This window comes from Culex pipiens, chromosome 2 (genome assembly GCF_016801865.2).
Source record: "Culex pipiens pallens isolate TS chromosome 2, TS_CPP_V2, whole genome shotgun sequence".
NCBI lineage: Eukaryota > Metazoa > Arthropoda > Insecta > Diptera > Culicidae > Culex > Culex pipiens.
Window position 1 is genome coordinate 33,307,879 of NC_068938.1, and position 26,969 is coordinate 33,334,847.

General features: G+C 34.7%; 1 protein-coding gene and 1 long non-coding RNA gene across 3 annotated transcripts in view; one reads left to right on the top strand and one right to left on the bottom strand.

The window, feature by feature from the left end:
• The window catches only part of LOC120422038 (protein O-mannosyl-transferase TMTC2-like), a 496,233-nt gene that overhangs the window by 378,634 nt on the left and 90,630 nt on the right, over window positions 1-26,969 (bottom strand). The gene's annotated exons all lie outside the window — the stretch shown is intronic.
• LOC128093105 (uncharacterized) lies at window positions 2,586-3,652 on the top strand. The gene is made up of 3 exons (XR_008212245.1): window positions 2,586-2,865; window positions 2,931-3,216; window positions 3,276-3,652. It is a non-coding gene; the product is annotated as an uncharacterized LOC128093105 (long non-coding RNA).

Sequence of the window (26,969 nt, forward strand, 5' to 3'; positions counted from 1 at the left end):
TGAATGGGATATTGGGGAAGTGATTTGACTTGCATAATTGGTATTTGGAAAGTGACTTTGAAAGTATGTCTTCTAAGGAGGAATTTAATTTGGGTTCAAGTTCAACACAAACCACCTCATACAGTATTGAACAATTGAGACTACACGTTGCTCAACGTGGTAGCTTCGAGCAATCATTCAAAGCAAATTGGCTAATCCACGTCCCAGAACCGTTCATGGATCGTGCCTCAAAGGTCGAAATTCACGCAACCAAAACTGAAACAAAAAAAAAAAATACGCAAAACTTTGATGTTCCAATAAAGCCGTCCACCCCAAAAGTTGGTCCTTCTCCCAAACCCGCCAGCATATAAAGTATCAAATTGTGTGCGCCAAAATCCATTCCCAACCAAGGTCTGGAAGAGCATTCAAAATTTACCGGTATTCCAAGTTCACGTATAGTTGACGTCCCATCCGGCAGGTGTCGCCCTCCCCCACTCCAACCATACAGTCATTGAATTTTTATGACACACATTCCGAAAACCGATCCGTAACTCGGGCGGAACAAACGTGGCTGGCACAACCCAGAAAAATCGGTGCCATTTGGCGGTGTCATGGCGTCAAGGCTTTTCCCAGGGCCAAGGGGGTTGTGCGGTTTTGCTGCGAGAAGTGATCGACACTACTCGAGTGTCTGTCTCTTCAGGGACATTACCCGCGAAGGCCATTATTGGGCGCGACGGTGACACCATAGTTTTGCGGGGAAGTGCTTTATGACTTGGACAGTTGTCTGATTTTCGTGAAACCTATTTTTGCAATATTTTAACAAAAAATAAAAATTAATAACTACAGTTCAGTTGAAAGTTAAATTAATTGTATGATTTGAGATTTCTTATTTAAAAGTATTTAAAAAAATTCAATAACATTTGGGTAACCGCCAACTCACACAGCAGTTGCATCGACCCCTCTTCGATGTGCGTGAAACTTTGTCCTAAATGGTAAGTTTTGTCCCTGATCACGAATCCGAGGTCGAAAAAAGAGGTGTTTCTCAATAATTTGCAGCCTGAAACGGTGATGAGATAGAAAATAAGGGGTCAAAGGGACTTTTATGTGAAATTTTACGCTCTATTTGATGGCGTACTCAGAATCCCGAAAAAACGTATTTTTCATCGAAAAAACACTAAAAAGTTTTAAAAACTCTGCCATTTTCCGTTACTCGACTGTAAATTTTTTTGAAACGTGTCATTTTATAGTAAATTTAATGTACTTTTCGAATCTACATGGACCCAGATGGTATTTTTTTCATTTAGAACAAAATTTTTCATTTTAAAATTTCATGTTTTTTTCTAATTTTGTAGGGTTATTTTTAAGAGTGTAACAGTGTTCTACAAAATTGTAGAGTAGACAATTACAAAAAAAAAGATATATAAACATAAGGGGTTTTCTTCTACACACATCGAAAAAATCGTGTAATTTTCTGTCTTTTCGATGCACATAACTGGAGCGTCACATAAGACGGAAAATTACATCTGATTTGAAAATTACACGACCACACCACCGACTGGTGTGGTCGTGTAAAATTACAACCAACGCAATGAATTGGAAAGAATTCCTATTAGAATTTATTTCTATTGGATTGGAATTTTTTAGCAGAAAAAAGAAACACATTCTTTCTGACAAAACATTTGAATTGAATTTTATTATCATAAAAGGGATATAAAGCACGAGTGTTTTGCCGTAGCGGAACGAAAAATCAACCTGCTCACGCTTCCGGTTTCCGGATTAAGTATGATCCACCTCACCGTGGTTACGATGAGCGGAGTGTCCTACGATTTTCTTTCTTGTGTCACTACCGGAACACCCGGCTGTGCCAGGAACTGTCCAACTACACAAGACACTTTCATCGCGTTCTGCACAACGAGCCACAACCCTCCAGCCACGTTAGATATAGATCCGAGCTCGTCTCAGATCGTTGTACGCGTCCATCAGCTAGCTGCGGTTGTCTAGCAAGGCCCTAGCCTACGATTTCCCTCCGTTTTTATCCCAACTGTCCTAAAGATGCGCCGTTCAGGATAGCTTCGTCGATTCGACATCGCTCCACACTCGGACCGGCCAATTGTTGTTGAGCCCCAAAACAGTAAAGTTAATGTGTCGATGCGCCAGTACCGGAAAGCAGCCGCCTTGGCGAAATGCCGTCGACTGCCTCAATCGCAAACCTCCGCGGCTTTATCAACCGTGGGTCGTCGCTGGGGCACAGCCTGCAGTTTGCGTTCGCAATCCTGTTGTCCGTCGCCAGCAGCCGTCTCTATCGAATACTCCGTGTGGTCGCCTGCTGGATAACCTTGACCAGCAACAGGAACTTGAAACGGACCGATTCCAGGAAGAGCACGAAAAAAGTGTTCTTTTTGCGTCATCGTCCAGAAGAAGGGAGGAGATTTTTCTGACTGAAATTAAGAACTCAGATTTAAAATGATACACACTAAAAAATAATGAAAATTACGCCCAACGTAATTGCATAACTAATGTAAAACAGAAACATGTAAACAAAAAACTAACGTAAAATTATGTGTACTCAATCGTAAACTGATGAGTTTCTTGATCGACAAATAAAACTCAAAATTACATCTGCGAAGATTTAACATTCCATTTTGTTTGATGCACATAACTGGAGCGTGTTCTTTGACGTAATTTTGCGGCAAATCAGACTCAAATTTAAGTGCATTTACGTTTTTCGCTTGACCGTGCACTGTGCAGTGAGAAGGCGGCCATGTTTGAATCCACAAAGAAAGATGCGTTTGAACGAAAAGGTTTAGTTTCGCGAAACTTGTCCAGAAAAGTAGAAATCTTTTGCCAAATATTGGTAGAGCATTGAAAAGTACCTACTACATAAAGGTAAGTTCAATATTTTCGCTTGAATTCAAAATAGCATGTCGTTTATTTGACTGTTTTATTTATAGATGTTGGAGCTTTCATTATCAAGATTATTCTGCCACCCGATCCAGGACCGCAACTCTAGGTTCCTGCAGGCCATGGCTATGATCATTCCCGTTCTCATTTCGGAAAGACAACGGAGTTCTTGGCCCCATAGAAGGGGATTATGACGAAGTTCCAGAGCAACGTTCCGGTGACCAGAGGCAGATTCTCCCCGTCTTTTCCGGAACACCTCGTTGTGGAATCGATTCCTGCTTTATTTTTAACAAGCAAGCTTCTCGCCTGGCCCCAGCCGAAACAGTTTCAAACAAGGTAAGCTGGACTGGTACGGTAATTAAAACTGTTTAATAATATTGTTACAAATTTTCTAGGTTAGGTTGATTCGATTGTCGTCAACTGGCCAGATCCGGAGTGAAGATTGTCCACACAGATCTTCTAGTAGAAGGGGAACGGATTCGTGCCCGTGACAGTTTTCGAACAGTTTGAGGCCGCCAGCTGATGAACGGGTCCGAGGACGGGCCGGAACATGGACGGATTAATTTGGCGAAAACAGTGCTTTTGAATGAATCAAAAAAAGTGACGTATGTTATTGTCAGTTCTAGTGATTTTTTTTTTTATAAAAACGATAGCGTAATATGTTAATGAGCATGAAATAAAGAAATATTTATGTGAAAACTTTTCTATTTTTATTTTCTAACCTAAAAATCACAGCTTTTTTTCATCCAGCAGCAGCACGGGTAAAATTACATCGTCCCATATTCAATTAAGGTAAAATTCAATGCATGAACGAATTGGTCGATTGGATCATGTAATTTTCAAACTTGACGTAATGTTCAGACAAATTTGACGCTCCAGTTATGTGCATCAAATTAACATAAAATTACGCGTTTATTTTTTGGTGTGTAGGACAAATATAATCAAAAAATCATTAAACCTACCTTTGTTATTAATTTAATAACGCTTTTCAGCTCAATCGAATGGAAAAAGCTGCAAAATTTCTCAAAACATCTACCGCAACAACTTATTCGCGACGCGACCAATTTTCTTACAACAAAAACATGTCTGACGTTTGCTGCACCAGGCTGCACTGTGAAGTGGAAAGGCAGCAAATCAGCGTAAAATTGGGGTATTCTTATGTAAAATCAAATCATCGCACACAATATTACACGACAAAACACGCTCCAGTTATGTGCATCATCTTAGATGTAATGTTCAGTAAAAAATGATTTAATGTTACATTTTATCAGATACAATTTTGTCCTCTATTTTTTGAGAGTGAATTTAATTGTTCAGCATCAAACCAGACATGATATTACGTTTGATTTTCGATTACATGATGAGTTTTTACGTCTGGTTTTGAATTCCATTCGATGTAATATTCATATTTTTTTAGTGTGTAAACATCACGAGTCATCGCGATTTTATGAAAAAAAGTTTTAAATAAGTTACTATTTGCGTTTCTCTTTGTTTCGTCGTCCGGGTCTGTCGCGGGTGACGGTGAACGGCCATGATCGACGACGACCAACTTTCAAAACTTTTTTTCATTTTTGAATATTGAATATCAAACCAAAAGTTTCTAAGATTTAGCGAGTTTAAAAATGAGGATTAATTAGTTGTCAATGATAAAATACAATTTTTCAACAAGTTTCAACTTCAAGCTGATTTTGAAACATAAATTTTGAGTAAAATAGTTTTAAAATTGAGCAATTTTATTATTAAAATTGCGATTGATGATCGAACCAATTAAAAAACGAATAAATAATTCGCTGGAGATTGTCTCATTTAAAAATTTAAAAATCAAGCCTTGCTTTTAAAATTTATTAAAAATGATTTTTTCACCTTGTCAAAGAGTAACTTTTGATAAGATTTTTTTTAAATATTTTTATAGAAAAAAAGCAGAAAATTTAACAAAAAAAACAACTTTCAGCATTTAAAATCGAACCAAAAGTTTCTGAGATACCACGATAAGAAAATTAAGGGCAATCAGGTGACACTGAGAAAAACTCATTTTTCACAAAATTTAATCATTAAGAAATTATATCTTAGCCAATCAGTCCGATCAACTAAGTCAAAAAATAAAAATTAGAGGCTTTTTTCAAATTTTAGAAAAGAAAATTGCTAATTTTAGAAAATTTAGTATGACAATATTTTAGTTTTTTTCCTAAAATTACCTTTAAAAATGTTTTTGCATCATCCTTTGGATTTAGAACTATAGCGCAAAGGATGCAATTTTTTGTCCCCCAAAAAAAATTAGAAAAAATCGAAAATAAAAAGTTCACATTTAAGGAAATCAACCTTAAGTGATAAAACTTCACTTACAAAATTCGGAAAACTTTGTGTTCCACGTTCCATTTTTCTCCGAAAAGTCCCAATCATAACCTTAAACTTTGCCCAAGACAACGAACCGATTAGACAATCTCAAGATACGTTTTGTATTTAAATCCTTCTAAATTATATGAAACTGCAGTAATTTGAAGATGCTTTCTTAATTCTGAACCACTGTCATTCTAGGCAACCGCTTCTAAATTATATGGAGCTTTATATGGAAAAAATATACGATGCAAGATGGCTTCTTTTAACACATGAAATGAATTTAAAAATTTCATTCAAATAAAAAAAAACACAGAATAATGGATTTGTTAAAATGTAGAGAATTAAACAGATGAGAAACCGTGAATTGTTTCTAACATTATCTAAATTTTCTTTTATACAATTTATCAAGCAAAAAAAAAACAGGTAAATCATGCATTGCATTGCTTGTGATTACAAATGTGTTTTGTGATAAAGCGAATGTTTAGTTTACCAATTTATTTAAATTTATCCTTGAGATTTATTATTTATCATTTTTGTTGCATTTTTAAACTGTCGATTTATTGTTTAGAAATTTGAACTATTCTTTTGGTGTGTTAAATAATTTGAAATTATACTTTTTTAACAAATAAGATCCATTTCTTTTAGTTTTCAGGTTTTTTAATTCTCAAGCAAGTATCATCTGATTAATATGAAGTAGTCTTCAAAAGATTGGTAAGAGATCCTCTTATTTTTCAACTAAATGAACCAAATATCATTTAAAAAAACAACTGGTTTGTATCTTGTAAAAAGATACATAAGTTTTCTTTGAAGAATTCAATTCAGAATAAAATATTTTGGTATACAATGCATTGTTGCAATGTTTAAAACTATAAACTATAAACTTTAGGGGTTGTTCTTTAAGATTTTTTTCAGAGAAAAGAGATAAAATTGACATTAAATTGCAAGGCCCGAAAAATTTTAGAAAAATTTCGTTAAACTTGATGAAATATATTCTCTCTGTTGCGTTCGAATGGTTTAATGAAGACATTTTTTTCTCATTTTTGTGCTCATTTTTTTACTTTTGTATCGAATTTTCACAAAAGTTTCATTTTAAAAATTTAAATCAATCGAATAGTTTTCAAGATTAAGATAAGGTTTCCTGCATGAAATATTTTTAAATCGCAAAAAAACTTTTTTTTTCAGAAATAATAACCAACTTTGCTGAAAACACCACACCGATCAGAATATTAAATATGTTTATAGGTAAGAACATTTAAACACACGGTCAAACTACACAACTTCCCCCTAAACGACCACATTCCCGCCAAAATTCCAACTTTCTGCTTGAATGCCTCCCACAATTCACCTATCGTGGATGATGGAGATCCACCACCACCACCCCTTACACGAGGCGGTTGCAAGCGGATTGATTCTCGCGTAAAAATATGACGATTGGCGTGATTTTGAACGAATCCCCCCTAACCCCCGCGCTCAGAACTCTCCTTTCCCAGTCCAAGGAATTTTTATTGCCACGCTGTCGGATCCCAACGCCGCCATGGACACCATCATCGGATTTCATGGTTTTACGACGAATTCCGGGCTTTAGTGCTGCCACGTGTTGTAATATCGGGAACATTGTAGGGGGGTTTGGAGATTCGGTTGGGAGGCAATTTGGAATTCGATTGGGTCGGCGTTTGACGATTTTTTTTCTCTGCTCTCGTGACAAACTTGTCCTTTGGCGGTGGTTACAGTTGGCCTGGAATGTTGGCCACTTTGGTCACGTCCCGGTGGCACCGGGCTGCCGGGTGGTAACCCGATTTACGTACCTGCAAACGAAAACGAGAGAAAATTGAGACGAAATTAGGTAATTTCGGCGATTACGGCGTTGATTGGGATTGGGGAAGGTTATTTTGGGAACTATTTTTTTTTTTGGTATAAATTGAAGGTTAAATTTGGAAGGTGATCTTTGGAAGTTGATTACAGAAAAATAAGTTTGGTAATGATTTCCCTAGTGATATTCATGTCTTTAATTCGAACAAAACACAAACTCACAAACCAGTCCTCGAGTTCCAAATTAAATCGTCACACCAGTCAAACTTCCCGAAGCAACTGGTTGGAGTTGGATGAAACTTACTGCCGCGGGCCGTACGGCCAGCCGCCAGTTTCATTTCACCACCCCCTGGGGCGAAAAAACTCAAAACGTTCTCGCTTCACGTCCGGAAAGTTGCTGCCCAAGTCCTCTGGCTCCGTCGTCGTGCGAAACCAGCGGGAAATGTTGATTTATTAAGTGTTTTCGATCCGAGCGCAAATAAATTGTCCAGACGGTGGTGTAATGGAGAAGTTAGGCGCAAGTTGAGGGAGGGGTGATATGACCTGGGGTGCGTACCTTCACCATTAAAAAGGTAAGAAGTAGCAATTTAGTCCATTTTAATTTACTGGATAAAATTTTAAATTTATTAAAATTTTTAGGAATGTTTTTGAGTGCTTTATTTAGAATGCTTATTTGTATTTTGCTATGTGAGCAATTACAGCTCAAATCAGTATTTTTTTTTAATACTTTTGTACCCGACCCTCTCCGATTTCAATGAAACTTTTTAGACATGTTATCCTAGGCCTATATAAGCCATTTTTGTGTATATGGAGCCAATTGTACTCGAAAATGAGATTTGAGAAGGGCGTAAGTAATTTAAATGTTTTTTGTATTTTGTAATTTAAAAACTACTGTTACTTAAAGCCGTTGCATCGTATGAAAAAGTGGTCAAAGACAAACTTGTAGGAAATTGGACGAGCTTTCTGAAAAAAAAAAAATACACTGAAAGAAAAATACACGCCACTTCCATGAGATTTTCCAATTCTTAAGTTCAAAAGTTAAATTTAAAGGTGATGTCACGATTTTTTTTCGTTCAAAATTTTTGAGGAAATAGCCTAAAATGTTTCAAAAATACTCACGAAAATGCAGTATGGTATGTCCTTCCTAAAAAAATACAAAAATCATTTACTGAAACTGTTTTTTTGAAAAGTGGTCTATACGTCAATATTTTCAAAAACCGATAGTGTGAATCGATTTCTCAGACAATTTTACATAAAAGTCTTCATAATGACCATTGTCCTATGTCCAATCCTTGTGAAGATACAGCGGTTTTTAAAATAAAAATGTTGAACAAATAGGTTTTTTGATGGTTTTTTGCAATTTCTAAATGACAGACTTGATTTTTCAGTCTCGAAAATATTTTTACCGAAAAAGAATACATAAATATTTAAAACACTTACGCCCTTCTCAATCGTCCTTTTTGAGTACAATTGGCTTCATATACACAAAAATGGCTTATGTAGGCCTAGTATAACATGTCTAAAAAGTTTCATTGGAATCGGAGAGGGTCGGGTACAAAAGTACCAGAAAAATTCCTGATTTGGGCTGGAATTGCTCATTTAATTTTTGTTTGGAATTTGAAAAATATTTAAAACATTCAATAAAGTTGAGTTGCATGTATCGCTAAAGTATGAGAATGTTAAGAAAATAATTTTAAAAAAGTTTCAGAATATCATAATTTTTAAAGATTGTGGTTCAAAATATTTTGTATTTTCCAATTAGTTGAAAAGTCCAAACCCCAATTTCGCAACTTTTGCTAGATTAAGGATATACATCAACCGGAGAATTTGATGTTTTCTTCTTCTTCTTTAAGAATGGTTGCTTCAACGGACCCAGTCCCGACTCGAATAAAAAAAAATATCGTTTTTGTTCTTCGAGCTCAAATATGATTACTAAGCTACGCTAAAAGAATCCTGGAATTTGGAATCCAAGATATGGCGACCGTGAATAGAATATTGCAAAAAAAATTGCATTTTTTAATTTCACAGGCAATCAAATATTCAAATTTGACTACAATGGGATCGTATAACTAGATGTAAAAGGATGTAAAAAGCAAGCATTAAAATTTAAAAAAAAGATTGCAAGTTTCACATTTGTTGCATTTTTTCACTTTAAAAATGGACCATTTATAAGTTTCTGAGATATTGATGCTAGAATATAAAAAGGTGTTTGAATGATACTCAAAAAACTTTCAATTTCTTTTTTATTGTTTTTTTAGCAATCGTCCTAATTTTCTCTTTAAAAAAAAAACAAAATTTCAGGAATGGACAAACATTTATTTAAAAAATCGAAAAACTGGAATAATTCGATTAAAACTAAATATTAAGTGTCTTTTGTCTTGAAAACGATTAATTTTATCAAAAAATCTGTAAAGATTTCTTCAGTTGTAAATTTGGTTTACATTAAAAAAATAAGTTTTTCATAAGTATTTATTTTTCCAAAAGAATTATAGCTCGGGCAACAGTTTTGTCCAAGGCGGTTTTTTGTCACCTCAAAAATTTATGAATAAAAATCGAAAATAAAAAATAATAATATTGGGATTTTTTTATGATTTTTTTTTTTCAAAAAACCGGGAAAATTCCGTACGCATTATTTTTGTATGGACAGCTGCCAACATTGTATGGAGCCTTGGAGTTTGAGCATAACTTAAACATGTTCTATTCATAAATACTTATCTGATGATTTTTTTTTTTGCAGGAGAGTGAAAAAAAATTTCCCGCTTTATCTTGCCCCAAGGCTATGCTTTTAAAAAATATGTATTTTTTAAATGGAAAATTTGATAAAAAACTATCAATTTTGAAACAATTTTTAAAATGACAATATCTCTAAAAATATTGGTCTGATTTTCAATGTAAAAAAATGAAACTTTTTTATGTTTAGAATTTCATGAACCTTTTAAAAAATATAGTTTAATTTCATTATTTGGAAAAAAATAATTTCTAAAACTTTTTTTTTTCAGGTGGACCAGCCCGCAAAAAATAAATCGAAACATATTATACAAACTAGAAATATCAAAGATGTTAAAGTGGCCATTAGAGGTCCACTTCCCCTACTTTATAAATAAAATCGCATTGCGTGCTTTCTTCCTGCCAACTGGACGCGCAGATTTGCCTTCACCAGAGAAGCTCCTTCTGTTTGAAGCCACGTTTGCTCATTTTGCAGCCAGGCTGGAGCGCCCGCAGGTGACGATGTGGAAGTGATTTAATAAAGCATCAGACCGGCAGCGTTTTTCACCACCACGGACTCACTTTCGCCGGACGTGCAGCTTTTCTCTCTGATTATAGCATGCTTAACCGGTTAACGGTACGTAAAGCACTTCAGGTTGCGAATCGTTAACTGCTTTAATTGCAATTGTAGTCTTAGATAGCTGGAACAGAAATTACTAATTTAGCTTAGATTTGTTTGTTTCTTTTCTATACTTGATTTTCACAACTTCTTCGAAAATTCCAATCAAATTATTTCAAAAAATAAGCAAAGCTCAATAAATTGCTCTAGTTTCTCCGTTTACTAATCATCGTAATCGACGTGCAGTGTCGTGCTAATAAGGATAAGAATTTAATAGTTGTCCAAGCTTTTAGTCCTTTCCCCCTAGCCTTACGACATGGCTTCCACCATAGCTGACTCCGAAACTGTACTGGAAACACAACTCTCGGTAGTAAACGGGGTGGAGAGCGATAAACGGGAACGTAAAAATAATCTTAATCGAATTCAGTACGGTCAATTTATTTGTGTGTGTGTGTTTGGGCAAATGTACCAACAACATAAGCTTCAGCTAATGAGCTATGAGTTGGAGCCACACTGGAACTGGTAAAGATTAAAAGGGGGTTGAACCAGGGACTTGTTGGCTGTGGTTTGGAAATGAAATTGCTTGTCATAAACAAAATGCTGACGATTTTATTTGTGATTACATCAGATGATATTCTTGGTGATCATTTCTGCTTTATTACTTGCTATAAGGCTCTGCCTGATTATTTTTCTAAAAATTATGAAAATTAATACTTCTGCTTTTATGGTTTTACGATATTTAAAAAAATGATTTCCGAAAAACTTCACCCAAATAGTCATAGTCAACAAAAAAAATCAGGTTTCCCGGTTCAGCAAACAGCTCAACAAACAAACAAAAAAACAGAACCACCGACTCGAGTTAATCGCTACGATGGGTATCAATCGCCAATTTTCCAACATTTTAATGAGTTCGAGCAATTACTAAAGCCGGTGTGAACAAGAGCCGTGCATATTCGTGAGAAAAAAAAAATCCAGGAATCATTTGCACATTGGTTTCCAGGACAGAATACCCTCCGGTGGTTCATCACGGATTAATGCGCTGCCTGATTGGTGGCACTTTTGTGGAAGTCAGTGAAATCTGATGGACATGGGTCCTAGGGGTTTATGATTGCATCGTTTGGAAAATGGCAAGTCAAGATTTAAAAGTTGGTCTGATCAGTTGCTGACGTTTATTTCTCTTTGAGCATCCAAATTAAGTCAATGCATAGATCTAAAGAGTTGGATAAATACGAAGAGTGCTGAAAAAGTAAATAAAATTTTTGTTCTGCATTTCCAGAAAACAATCATAGAATTGGTTAAACTTGGATAAACTTCAGAACAGTATCGAAAAATATTACTTCTCGATACAAGTGCTGAAAAGTTGAGATTAGTGCGCTGACCACGAGGACGCGCTGTCTTGTTTTGCATGCTCATTTTCATTTCTTTTGTGTCGCTGTTTGTGTGCTTGGGTGCGTGGTTATTATACATAGGTGGAAGGATTTTTTAAAATGATCAATATATTGCATTATTATTTTACATTATACAAAACACATATGAAACTGTAAACTGGAGTGTTTGGTACGGTATGTCCACGCATCCTTACTCCCCTGTAGATTCTGTGAAATGTGATCCGTTCTCAGAATCCTCTCTACGGTAAATACAACGTAGTAGGGCTGGCCGCTTTAATTTTTGCAATACATTTTCGGGTGTTCTCGGATGTACTGCAATTATTAATAATGACAAGAAAAGTGCTTGGGGCGTAATCTAATCACAAGACTTTCCAGCATGCTTTCATCGGACTGGCTGCGTTTCCCTAGATTAGATTAGATTAGATTAGATTAGATTAGATTAGATACAAGTGCTGAAAAGTTGAACTTTTCAGCACTCAAATGGATGCTTGAAAAAACTTTTCAGTTCTGTTATTTTTGGTGATGAAAAGTAATCCGTGCCGTATTTTTAAAAGTGTCAGAAAAAGTAAGTAGTTTTAGGATGAAACTGAATAAAAAATATTTATTTATATTCTTGAGTACATGTCATATTTTTTATCTGAATCATATAGCGTACAATTGTTTATCCAAGTATGATCTGATCAGTTGTTAAAATAACTGAAAAGTTTATTGGAAATACTCAAATCAGTAAAACTTACTCATATTATTCAATAATCCAGTCCGGTCTGACAACTTAAAATCACATCTGGAATGCCTTTTTTACAACAATCACAAGACATTATTAAATTTAGAAACGTGTACAACTTTATATGGCCATAAGAATTTCTTTAATAAAATTTTGCGTAGAAAAAAAACATGTGCAAAAATTGTAAAAACACAGTTTCCGAGGCATATTTTTTTTAGATTTAAAGATTCTTCTCAATTTTTTTTATTTAATTATTATAATTCATATGTTAATATTTCCAGCTTTTTGATTTCTTTTAATTAACTTTTACCTTTAAAATTGTAATTCCCAAAACAAGTATATTTTAAAATTTTGGACTATTTTTGATATTTATAAATACATCTTTTGAGCCATAGTGCGCGCAACAAAAAACAAAAAAATCTTTTAATCATATTGTCAAACAAATTCAAATTTGCAATCTAAAAGAACTTCACAATTATTTAAAAGAAATGTAGCATTTTCAAGTTATTTTATAACTTTATAAGGTATTAATTTTAATTTTTTTAAAGGTTTTTGCATTTAAAAAAATACTTCTTCAAAGTAAAGCACCTCTGACAAAAAAAAATAGTTTCAGAGATGCAGCTTCACAAAGATTTCGAATGGAAGAAAATTAATTATTTTGAGTGTACCTAATTAGCCTGTTCATTTCAACTGACGATATCTCGAAAACTATTGGTCTAATTTTCAATGTTAAAAATGATCTTTTCAATAAAAATAATTTTAAAATCATGCTAAACTTTTTGAATGATCTGAAAATAGATCATTTTTCTTAACTCATATTTGAGGTCAAATTATTCTATTTTTGAAAGTTAATTAAAATATTCAGAAATTCATTTTTATCAATTCGAATTCCTTGTGAGACTGTATCTCAGAAACTGTTTGCTCAATTTTCTAAGTTCCAGAGAGATAATTATAGGAAAAAATTACAAATATATGTTTCTTCGAACGCACATTTCTTTCAAAAAATAATGTTTAAACCAAGCTTCCCATGCGCCAGTGCCAACGCACACCGCGGGTTTGGTTTTCTAGCTTCGGTACGTGCCTGAACCCATTTATGTATTCGTATCTTGGTACATCGTACCAGCGCACCACGACACTCTCGGCTCGCCCCATCGGTTTTGTGTCTGGCACTCACCCATGGCATGAACCCAGCGTGCCGTGGTACGTGTCGTGGTATTGAACCCGTTTTGTACCGCCAGCGCGTACCACGGCACGTACCTCGGCTCGTAACGAGTGAAGCACCTTGGCTCATATACCGGGTTCATGCCATGGGTGAGTGCCAGACACAAAACCGACGCGACGAACCGAGAGTGTCGTGGTGTGCTGGTACGATGAACCAAAATACCCTCGGTTCGTGTGAGTCGGGTACGGGTGTAAACCGAACAAAGCAGGCGCAAAGCAAACCCGAGATGCAAGTGAACCGCGTGTACCGCACGGTGCAGGGAAGCTTGGTTTAAACTCAAAAAACTTTCTAAAAATTCGAAATTTTATATTTTGCTTTTAAAACTTTTAATTTTTTTCCAGGATTTCGATATTAAAAAACACGTTAAAAAAAAAATATCTGCCCAACCAGATTTTGCATCATCATGCATAATTTTTTATTGTCCACAGAAATATCCCAAAAAATTTCAAAAATAAAAAAATAAGTATTTTGGGAACCCAACTTTTTTCCAAAATAGTTAAATTAAAAATGGGAAATTTATGTGTACCTATTTTTTTTTCTAAAAAGTCCTAATGATACCCTACAACTTTGCCGAAGACTGAATGTCATACATTTAAATACCCATTTTGTATGACCAGCCCCCAAAATTGTAAGCAGACTTGTATGAAGACTTATTATGCAAAATGACTTCTTAGCAATTCTCTCAGATTTCGGTCATTTGATTTTTTTGTATTTTTTAATCCGACTGAAGCTTTTTTGGTGCCTTCGGTATGCCCAAAGAAGCCATTTTGCATCATTAGTTTGTCCATATAATTTTCCATACAAATTTGGTAGCTGTCCATACAAAAATGATATATGAAAATTCAAAAAGCTGTATACATTGAAGACATTTTTTGATCGATTTGGTTTCTTCGGCAAAGTTGTAGGTAGGATAAGTTGTAGGATAAGGACAACCCTGAAAAAAAATGATACACAGTAAAAAAAATTTTGGATGATTTTTAATTTAACATTTTGTCACTAAAACTTGATTTGCAAAAAAAAAACACTATTTTTAATTTTTCATTTTTTGATATGTTTTAGGGGACATCAAATGCCAACTTTTCAGAAATTTCCAGAACGGGCAAAAAATCTTTGACCGAGTTAATGTATACTGATTTGTTCAAAAAATCGTAATATTGATCGCAAAAATATTTCAACTCTTCAAACTATTCAATTTAATCACGTTTCGTTTGCGTCTTAGACAGCTAAAATCGGTTAAAATGGCACGGGATTATGATTATTTTTAAAGTGGTTTTTGCGAAAATAGACGAAAATACGCGTTTTTGGGACCAACCTAGCACAATACCCTAACGGCAAAAAAAAAATATTCGGGTCTAATTATTTCGGCCAAGGAACCCCTTTAAAAAATTGGAGCCCGATCGGAGAACTTTTTTGTCGGTTTAGGCTCTTTTTAAATGGAATTGCTGTATAATATTTTGAATTTTTCGAAGAATTTGGATAAGTAAACTTGTTTTTAATCATTTTACTGAAATTCAACGCATAATTATAGTTTAACTTAATACAAAAAGGTTGAAAAAAAAAAGCGCGCAATGGTAAAACTACATCTTTTCTTCCAATATCTGCTGTCATTTGAAACACAAAACTCTACTTTGCTTTCTTCGTAGCAATCACCTCCCATCGATAATACCTTCCAGCCCCAAGGATACGGGAAAGCGAAAGCTACCCTCTAATGACAATGATTGATGAAAATTATGATCCAATGTCGGGGAAATATGTTTCATCGATGGGATGCGCGCTGGCCGGCTTGGTTTTCATCCTCGAACCGAAACACTATACTATTCTTTGTCCTGCTTCCTTGTGGCCTGGGGCAGATTTGATTTCCTTCAGGGAAAATGGTTGATGGTGTCGAATTAGATTCTGGTTGATACTGTGAAACACTTGGCAGATTAAAGTGAAACTTGAAGCTGAATGTTTTCAATTTTTTGCAAGGTTGTGTCAGTGATGACAGTTATTGCAAAGGGTTAATTTCATTTAGTATACTGCAACAATAAACCACACACATGAAACAGCAGTCCTTTAATGAATATCTGAGTTTCAGGACCTAGTTATCACGAGGCATTATGCACAACTTGTACACGCCGAGCAGCGCTCAGAAATGGAGTCTTTTCATGAACATAAAGGCTAAATATAGGCTTCCCAGCAAGTTCTCTCATAACCAACATTCACACAACTGACCAGCACTGCTCCAAACATTATAATTACAAGAAATTCCCTCCTCTCGCCCCCTTACATTCGTCTGAACTCTGGCCCCGACTCTGGTTACAATCGGAACACTAATTGGCTGGCGTCGTCGGGGCATCAGTGAACCGACACCAAGTACCTACCGTGCAGCAGTCGTCGTCGATTGCTCGGAAAACCCCTTGAAAGGATTCCCCGGACGGAACGGGGGTGTTTTCAAGAACACACACTCGCATGTTGTGTGGCGGTCGGGACGGCGGACAAACCAGCCATCAGCTTTGGAGCGTTTTGAGCCGATCGGGTATCCCTACTGGGTGATGGTTTGCGGTTACGGGGATTAGGCACCTGGAAGCTTCCGATGGACGCCGCGGACCAAAGCGAATGGCCCGTGAGCAAATGCCGTGTAAGCCGTGTTAGGTTGGTGGTCACTTGCATTTGGGGGGGTTTTGTGTTGGCTAGGTCTTGCGTTCAGTACGTAATTCTTAAATTTCTTCAAAACCTCCAAATATCTCAACGTTGAACTTTACATCCCAAAGCGTAACAGATGGGGAACGTAATCATAACCGAAATGATTGTTATCTCTTCGAGGTTTCCAAGCGCAACAGGCAGAACTTCGCCGACGCTACCAAGACGATGATGATGTCGGGGGGAGCGCTCCTGTATCAGTTTTCATCGCCGCCGGATTCCGTCGAACCCCGAAAACCCCATTCCGTCGACGATGTTTACCTTCTGGATTTGGAGTAGGACCACCGTGTTTTGCGAGAGGCGAGCTAGGCGAGGTTCGGTGCAGCCTCCAGGCCACTAATGCATGGGTTTAGGGTTAGCAGAATTAGTAGAGCAACAGGAGGAGAGAGACTAAAGACAGCAAACTTTCCGACAAATACCTTCAGCAAAGTGCTTCTCTCATGATGTTGTGAGCGAATGAGAGGGGGGGATGTTTGCTCAACGGTTAGGAAATTATCCGCTTAACCAGTTATGCTCCAATTGGAGGTAAATAGCAGGAGCGCAAGCTCTGGGATGAAGTGTGAGTCGATGTTGATGTTTGTTCACTTATTCCTAGAACGGATGGTACATTGTATGGAAAGATATATGTACTTACAATCTACAGGTTTTGGGTTTAAAGAAGAACCTTCTTTGGCCCAAATTAATTTCTGAATTCGTTAGAAATTGTTCTGACAAAAATGTAAATATTTTAGTATTTATTCATTACTTTACGTTCATCATTAATAAAATTAAAACAATAAAAGAAAATTTCAAATTTCTGTTTTTTGTTTTTTTGTTTTTTTGTTTTTTGTTTTTTGTTTTTTGTTTTTTGTTTTTTGTTTTTTGTTTTTTGTTTTTTGTTTTTTGTTTTTTGTTTTTTGTTTTTTGTTTTTTGTTTTTTGTTTTTTGTTTTTTGTTTTTTGTTTTTTGTTTTTTGTTTTTTGTTTTTTGTTTTTTGTTTTTTGTTTTTTGTTTTTTGTTTTTTGTTTTTTTGTTTTTTGTTTTATGTTTTATGTTTTATGTTTTATGTTTTTGGTTTTTGGTTTTTTGTTTTTTGTTTTTTGTTTTTTGTTTTTTGTTTTTTGTTTTTTGTTTTTTGTTTTTTGTTTTTTGTTTTTTGTTTTTTGTTTTTTGTTTTTTGTTTTTTGTTTTTTGTTTTTTGTTTTTTGTTTTTTGTTTTTTGTTTTTTGTTTTTTGTTTTTTGTTTTTTGTTTTTTGTTTTTTGTTTTTTGTTTTTTGTTTTTTGTTTTTTGTTTTTTGTTTTTTGTTTTTTGTTTTTTGTTTTTTGTTTTTTGTTTTTTGTTTTTTGTTTTTTGTTTTTTGTTTTTTGTTTTTTGTTTTTTGTTTTTTGTTTTTTGTTTTTTGTTTTTTGTTTTTTGTTTTTTGTTTTTTGTTTTTTGTTTTTTGTTTTTTGTTTTTTGTTTTTTGTTTTTTGTTTTTTGTTTTTTGTTTTTTGTTTTTTGTTTTTTGTTTTTTGTTTTTTGTTCTTTGTTTTTTGTTTTTTGTTTTTTGTTTTTTGTTTTTTGTTTTTTGTTTTTTGTTTTTTGTTTTTTGTTTTTTGTTTTTTGTTTTTTGGTAATAGCCGCATTCAATGCAAAGTACAATGTTCGAATTCAAACAAGTGCACATTTTAAGAAGACTGTAAGATACAAATTAAAAGAGAAAATAATCTTGTAAATCTAGAGTACTTTAAAAGGTCGAACAAAATTGATGGGGTGATTGGTCAGTATAATTGAATAATGCCGTCATAAGTGCAGTGTTTCTGGGGACGCGCAGTCCTGTTTTTCGTGATAATTTTCGTCTCTTTTGTGTGGGAATAATGTTCCGTCAGCGCAAGCGGATGGTTGTGTGTGTGTGCAAAATGAAAAAAAAACAAATCTGGATTGTGAGATGGATTTTTGTGGTGTTCTTTTTGTGCTGTATTCGCGATCGTGAAAATCAGGAGTGAGTTGCGCTGTTGCTATAAAACAAGATCGATCTTGGAATTTATTTATATTAATCGGTGAGTTATTGTGTGCTTAAAGCCCTTTCTTCATCATCGCTGGTTGGAAGGCAATTTGACGGTTGAGTTCGTTAGTTTTATCGCGTAAAAAATATTTTGATTCATCAAGAACGTTGTGTGGTGCGCGAGTCTTTTTTTTTGTGTTGAAAAGACCTTCCCATAGCTCCGTAGCTCGGAGGGCTCGACGTCGGTTGTTTGTTTGTTAGCCCTCTCCATAGCATCGTAGCTCGAGAGGCAACGAAAATCAACACCTCATCTAGCTAACAGAAAGAAGATCGGAAGGCATTTGATGGTTGAGTTCGTAGCGTCTATTCCGTAACAAATTTATGAATTAAATGGTTATATAATTAAAAATCAGACTACGCTATCATTGCAGCATTGCGTTTAACACCTCATTCTATAAATAAACATTATTTGGCTTTATCTTTCCACAGCCGGCTGTCTAAGATTAAACCATTTCATTTAAAATTTAACAACAGTTAAACGGGAAATGTCTCATCCGCAGCATCCGATTGTTTGCCTTGAGAATAATATATAAAACCTTTCAACAAACACTACGATTTTGGGTCGCATCATCATCTTCTATGATGAATCCTGACCAAGCACCCTATCCTACTAACAAATTTTCAGGTTCCTGGCGCTTGTGGGGTGTAAGCACAGAGTAAATCAGCTGCCCTAGTAGCAACCTGCGCTAACTAACATTCCCGTCCCTTAAAATCGAGATCTACAAACTGACATGGTGGGCGCCGTTGGTGGCCAATGACTGTTACCTATTCGCAACTGATCTAGTTTTAGCAATCATGGTGTTTTGTCTTTTCGGCGCATTCATAAATGCTGTTGATAAGGGAAACACCACTAGATCGTCGAAGCCTATGATCAGTAGTGCAGAAAGGATTTTACGGTTCTGTTCAGCAACGGAGGGGCAACCATGGGTGGTCTCTCATGCTCATGCTCATTTCGTTTTTTGTTTTTTTGTTTTTTGTTTTTTGTTTTTTGTTTTTTGTTTTTTGTTTTTTGTTTTTGTTTTTTGTTTTTTGTTTTTTGTTTTTTGTTTTTTGTTTTTTGTTTTTTGTTTTTTGTTTTTTGTTTTTTGTTTTTTGTTTTTTGTTTTTTGTTTTTTGTTTTTTGTTTTTTGTTTTTTGTTTTTTGTTTTTTGTTTTTTTGTTTTTTGTTTTTTGTTTTTTGTTTTTTGTTTTTTGTTTTTTGTTTTTTGTTTTTTGTTTTTTGTTTTTTGTTTTTTGTTTTTTGTTTTTTGTTTTTTGTTTTTTGTTTTTTGTTTTTTGTTTTTTGTTTTTTGTTTTTTGTTTTTTGTTTTTTGTTTTTTGTTTTTTGTTTTTTGTTTTTTGTTTTTTGTTTTTTGTTTTTTGTTTTTTGTTTTTTGTTTTTTGTTTTTTGTTTTTTGTTTTTTGTTTTTTGTTTTTTGTTTTTTGTTTTTTGTTTTTTGTTTTTTGTTTTTTGTTTTTTGTTTTTTGTTTTTTGTTTTTTGTTTTTTGTTTTTTGTTTTTTGTTTTTTTGTTTTTTGTTTTTTGTTTTTTGTTTTTTGTTTTTTGTTTTTTGTTTTTTGTTTTTTGTTTTTTGTTTTTTGTTTTTTGTTTTTTGTTTTTTGTTTTTTGTTTTTTGTTTTTTGTTTTTTGTTTTTTGTTTTTTGTTTTTTGATTTTTTGTTTTTTGTTTTTTGTTTTTTGTTTTTTGTTTTTTATTTTTTGTTTTTTTTTTTGTTTTTTGTTTTATTGACAGGAAGTTTATCAAAATTCAATCCTGACTGAAAAACAATCAACTTGAAAAAATATTAGTTTCGAAATTCATTCTATCTTCTGGATGTTAGCATCGCCATTATTCAACTTAAATTCTCCTTTTATATCAATTTAAATCAATTATTTCAATTCATACAATTGAAATCCACCCTGAAATGCAAGCAATCCATTCCATGGATAAATAAAACGAAATCAATATTATCATATCAAACCCTTGCCAGCAGAAATAATCAAATGAAACGTAATGTTGAAGCTCGTTGAATGTCATATCGTTTTTTTCAGTGACAGAAATTGCAACCATAAAAATTGTATTTGAGAACAGCAGTCGAACAAATTTGAAGGATAAATGATGCAATCATAGTACTTTTTTAAACTCATTTCCACGGAAAGTTTCCTTCGTCCAAAAATAGGCAAACCTACCCTACCCACCTCAGCTTAACCTCGGCCAAAATTTATTCATTTCTGCTTCCGAAGCCGATGGGCTAATATTCTGTCATGATTTATTCCCTTTGTTTCGCAACGCTGACATTCGGAGGCTCTCGAATTGAAATATTTCATTATCATAATGGCTTGAGCGTAGAAAAACGAGCTCGTCGTGATTTGCTTTTTTTTCGGTTGCCAAACTGATTTCAATTATGCAATCGTGCGCGCTCCTTGCGCGGGAAAATCCACCTTTCAACACCGTGGACAACGTGCTGATTGTTGTTGTTTTTTTTCTGTTTTTGGGATTTCATTTTTCAATTGTACCTTTTCACCGCCCCCGCCACGCTGTCAGAACCAATGTTCGATTGAATAGTTTATTGTTGAGTTTTCCCCCTCACGCTTCTCCCTGGTTTTCCGCGTTGAAAACGATATGACAGGTGTTCCGTAGTACAAAACTTACACGGGTTTTCAAAGTTTGCCCCCTGACCAGCACACCGACAACTCCAACAATGCCGGGGTTCGACTAACAAGTTTCGTGTTTGGGGGAGGTGAAAAATCGGGACATGTTTAAACTAGCGTGGCTTGTTCCCCCTATTTAGACATGTAGTAGAATGAGGGGTGAGGGCGTGTCGGAAAAACTCATTTTTACCTTTTTCAAACTACCCCCCAATTGTGGGTTACCACGTGACACCTGAAAAGAGGGATCGGACAAGTTTATGGGACCGACCAACCCACCACCAACCGACGGCCCCCGGGGGAAAATTGAAAAATAATTGAGCAGATGTCAGAGTTGATTTCATTAACGAGCCATCGCCGCCGGTGTGTTCATTTAAGTGATGATTGCCGGTAGGCTGGTGGGAGGCGGATTTTTCGTTTCCGGGGTCGATGATTTGGGGGAGTTGGAAACTTTTCAAAAGGATGGTATGAGTGAGTCGTAATTGGGTCAGTGTGGGAAGTTTTTTGGAGAAACTTTATTGGAATAAATTAACGACTAACCAAAATAGTAAGTGCATCGAAAAAAGTATACAACATGTTATGAGCTTGTAAAGGAGACATTTTTCAACAAATTCCCTGGAATATCCTGGGAAATTTCAAATTTATTGAAGATTGTTCTAATCACGGTATTTTGAAAACAAATTTGTATAGGACTGCATTAGAGCGTCCAATTTTTCGGAAGAAATTCGAGGAATTCCCGGGAAATAAGAAATTTATTAAAAATTGTTCTGATCCTGGTTCTGGATAGTATTTTGCAACATTGTATAGAATAGCAACTTAAATCGTCAAAATAAGTGTGAAAAAATACGACTACAAGAAAATATATTGATTTTCTTAATTTTTAAGCTGTCTTTAAATTCAGTCAAAATATCCAAAAATTTGATCAGTATTTTTTCGTTAAGCACACAGAAAAAAAAATCATGGTAAAATTTCATCTAAAAAGGGGTACATCTTTTATGTCAGAAAAAATGTGTAATTTTACCTCTGAAAATGTGTAATTTTACCACTATTCTGGTGTAATGTCGCTTTTTCAGTCTAAATAGAGGTAAAATTACATCATTAAAGAGGTAATATTCAACCTTCTAAAATTACACCTTCCAAATTTACACATTTTTTTGCTGTGCAGAAGACATTTTTTTTCATTCACATTGTTCAAAGTAAGCTAAATGAATAAAATTGCTTTTAAATTTGTCTCTGTGACCAGTTTGAAGGAAAAATGATGTATATGATGATAATTAAGTTGAAATAAAAAAAGTATGCAGCAAACATTTTTTTCATTGCAATAAATTTAAATGAAAAAAAATATTCTGAAAATAAGTTTTTCATGGCAAATATTTTTTACAGACCAAGTCTTGCTGGTTTGATCTCATGAATCTCTTTCACTTGAAATACCATTTTTATGCAATCACAAGTTAACGTTTTCAAATATTTGGCGTGGGTTATTAAAATTTGTGTGCATTTTAGGGCATCTTTTATATTATAGTTTTTTTAAATGATTTTTTTATGATTCAGCAAAATTAATTACTTCGCTTAAAAGAATTTTCTTTTTCGTAAAATAGTATAGTAAATTCATTTTTAAATTTCTTACGCCCTTGGTAGATGTAGTGCTCTTTACATTTAAAACCAAAAAAAAATTTGATCTTGGCGGGAAGAGGTACCTTATCTTCAAAAAAAAAAAAAAAAAACCATTTTCGCTTGATAAGCTTACAAAATTGTAATTTTCATTTCATAAAATTGTATATAAAGTTGTCCACTTGTAAATGCTTTAGAAACTAATATCTTCTAAAAAAAAAAATTCATGAAATTTTCACTCGAACTGGTAAGGTCAATAAGAACAGTAAATTGAATTTAATAAAGACAAATTAAGTTCATTCACTTAATTTTTTAAATTAAAAAAAAATGTGCCTGTAAAAATTCCGCATGAATTTCCGAATTCTCACGAAACTTATAAATTTCCAGGGAAAGGCCATGGCTAAATTTATTTAAATTTTCCTCAATTTCCCCAGAAATAGAAAAATAAAAGCAGCCGCTAAAAATTCAAATTTGCCTTAAAACATAAAATTGAATTTAAATTAACTTAAATACACTGTAAATCGATTATTTTTGCAGATTATGAAAATAGGGCAACTTTGGACTCATCCAAATTATTAATTTTAAGACCACACTTTGAAAAAAGTCATAACAATATGGGAAATCATAAATTCATAAGCTGTAATAGTGTTAAAACATGTTGTGATTTTGCTTCAAAATTTTGTAAAATAGGCTTGAAATCTGAAATTTTATACTTTATCACTTTAGGAAAATTTGAACCAGGTTAGGTGTGAGCGCACTCGTGGGTCTCGTGGCGCAGGGGTAGCGGCTTCGGCTGCCGATCCCGATGATGCTATGAGACGCGGGTTCGATTCCCGCCTTATCCACTGAGCTTCTATCGGATGGTGAAGTAAAACGTCGGTCCCGGTTTCTCCTGTCTCGTCAGAGGCGCTGGAGCAGAAATCCCACGTTAGAGGAAGGCCATGCCCCGGGGGGCGTTGTGCCAATAGTTTCGTTTTTTTTAGGTGTGAGCAAAATTTAATGACATGCCACAAAAATTTAACCCTCTACAACCTAACCCCGCCTTTAGACGGGCTTCGATTTAAAAAATCGCCAAAAATCAATTTTTCAACCAATTTTTGATCTTTAAAAAGCATTGGAAAGAAGAACTCTTAAAATTTTTGAAAATTTATGGGTTGGAAGTTTTACTTGTTTTATGTGACTTTGCCAATGTTTTTAAAAATGTCATTTTTTTAGAGGTCAACTTTAGCAGTGTTTTTTACTAACATTTCTTATATTTTAAGTTAAAAGAAGTATGCAGTAATTTTTCTAGTGCCCCAGACTATGCCTCTACGCATTTATTTACAATTTAAATGATAATGGTGCCATTTATAGCAGAACATGTGAAAAACATGCAAAAAGTTGAAAAAATTACTGAAAAAACATGAAAAAATTAGATAGGCAAAATGTAATGAAAGGAGGTGGTAGAGTAGGCCAAATACTACCAAAACCAAACATAAACTAAGCAAGATAAATGCAGATTAAAATACTAAAAATGAAACAACAAAAACATAAAACAAGAGAAGTAAAGCTTTTCGTAGAACAAAAGTTGCTCAAAATGACCTCCAAAAATTTGGGCAGTAGAGGGTTAAGCAGAAAGTCATGCTGAAAATATGTTTTTAACGACAAATATTTAACGTTTCTAAAACAGGTCTCATTTTTTTGTTTTCTATCGTCTCGTGTTTTTTACTTGAACAACTTTTTCTAAACTTAATCAAAACTCAATGTTTTAAAATAATTGAAGAATGTTATCAGATGACATTATTTATAATATGGTTTCCGTGACATGGTTTTCAACTTAATAAAAGACTTCAAAATGCGTTTTGTGTATCTGCACAAAACGTACAAATTGCAAAAATGTTAGGTCATGCCAGATAAATTGACAAATTAGAAAAACGTAACGCATCGCGTAAAAAGACGTTTCTCTAGAGAAATAAATGTTTTAAATTGTACGCAAAATCAACCTCAATCCACAATCAATCTTTCATTTCATCAAATTTTTATCACCCATGGTAGTACCAGATTTTTTAAAAATACAAAATGTTATTCATCGAGTACAATTCAACGAAAAGAAAAACTTCTACTGTCACAATTCTATTTTTTATGTTTTTCCATGTTCAGAAAGTCAATTTGAGCAACTATTGTATTGATTTTGCTTGTCTTGTTCCATTTTTAGTATTTTTATTCCGCAATTTTTTTAAAAGTTACAATTTCTTAATCATCCTCTAAAATGCTTCAGTGTAATCACTTTCTAGTCCTCAACATTATCCTAACCACACAACCAGCACCACCAATCTATTATGTTCAGCTCATTCGCATTCGCATTCGCATTCGCATTCGCATGGAGATGGTGATCTTAGCGGGTTGCAGACTGGATTTCGTCATGTATGTGTGTTAATTGTCCTGCCCAGGTTGCTTAGAAATTGATTAGAGGGAATTAAAACCAATTCTACCAGAACAGGACAGGTAGCACCATGAGAGCCATCCATTGCCGGCCGCTCCCATCTCCACCATTCACCGGGAGAGGAATAAGGATTAGGAGCACGGAAAGTGTTGATGCTGAATTTACTTAGAAAAAGGTAGCGAAACCGCAGGCTCTTTTTCCCAACCTTATTGTGGAACTCGATCAAACTGACCATTTGATCAAATTTAATTGAATTTAAACAACAAGGATGCGTAAATGTCGCGTGGAGTTGGTAGTTGTGATGGGTAAAGGTCTGGGATTCACCCTAAGCAAGCGATACGACCATTGGCATAAATGAAGTTAACTGTTAGATTTTTATTCTCAAGGCAAGCAATCGGATGCTGCTGTTGAGACAATTCCCGTTTAGATTAAGTAAAGTTTATTATTTTAACAGGATTGAAAATTTATTCTCAAAGCAAGCAGTCGGATGCTGCTGAGAAAGTGTTATTATTATTTCAGTGTATTTTATATTTTAATCCCGACGCGAACATTTGTTTGAGATCTAATCTTAGACAGCCGGCTGTGGAAAGAAAAGATCCATGCGCCTAAATTACAATCATCATTTATTCCAGTACGATTCATTTTTACGTTTACGGAAGCGATGAAGTTATGAATACAAAACATAAAAATAAAATACTGTTTCAATTCAGTTAAAATAATTAAAAAATAAACAAAAGGAACCGAACGCGACAAAAGTATAAACTAAAAATAGAAAAAAGTAAAATAAAGAACGCTCTCACCCGAGTCCAGCAACGATTACGGCAAGCAGCAGCTCACAGCAAGTTCACTCAGCTGACGACGAGGCCAGTGGAGCCACATCCCTGCGCCGGACAAGCGACGACCATATCCAGGCACGACGCAGAACTTTCTCTCTTACTGCTTTTTGGCCCATTCGATCAAAAATCTGTAGGTTTGCAGAAAGTCTGCATGTTCAAATTTGGCCCTTCTCGAAAACTACACCCCAACATCGAATGACGTTTGACCCAACACTCGCGACGCTGTAGCAGAATCCACCTCCTGTCATTGCTTCGGCAGTGGCACGATTTCGTCGCTGTCATCGGCGAACCAAGACAGCACACACACTAGTCAACTCCCTCTCACCCTCTCCCTCCCACGATCGGCAACTCCACCAAACAAAATCGCAGGAAAAACACTTAAAACCGCAATATCCGAGAAAACTTCACTTTTCCCAAATAGCCCATCACTCATTCCACTGATTGTACCCATTTCACGGCCACAAAAACGACAAATGCAATGAAAAATCCTTCTAATTTAACGCGGCGATGCACAACACGACCGAAGCCAAGATGGCTACTTCCCGATCCCCCCACCAATCTATTATGTTCAGCTCAGTTGATGAAGTGTGCCGAGAGCGTGTGTGTGTGTGGGCGGGTGTTTGCGGTGTAATTTGAATATAAATCTTCTTAATGTACTTATCTGTTCACTACCACCCACAACCACAAACCCATAAAGGTAGTCACTTCTTCTTCCTCCTTTCAACCTCTTCTTCTTTTTATTGATTGATGCTCCTCACTCATAAAAAGTATGTGATAAGGTTTGATTGTAAATGGTAAAATTATTTTTTTTGCGTGATTTTCAACATTATCAACGAAATATCTTATGTACCACAGATGTTTTGCATGTTAGTTTGTAATCTAAAAAAAATGTGTTCAAATATTAAGTAGAACTGTCTTGTTTAAAATTATTCATTTTCATCGGTGCTCCACTAACTTCACTGCGTGGTCAATTGAATTGAGTGACACTATTTATGGGACTAGCTTGACCTGTGTCCTGACCGCCACGTGGGTGGTGTCAGCAAAACCGACGAAAAAATAAGCAACTCGTCCTCACGTATTC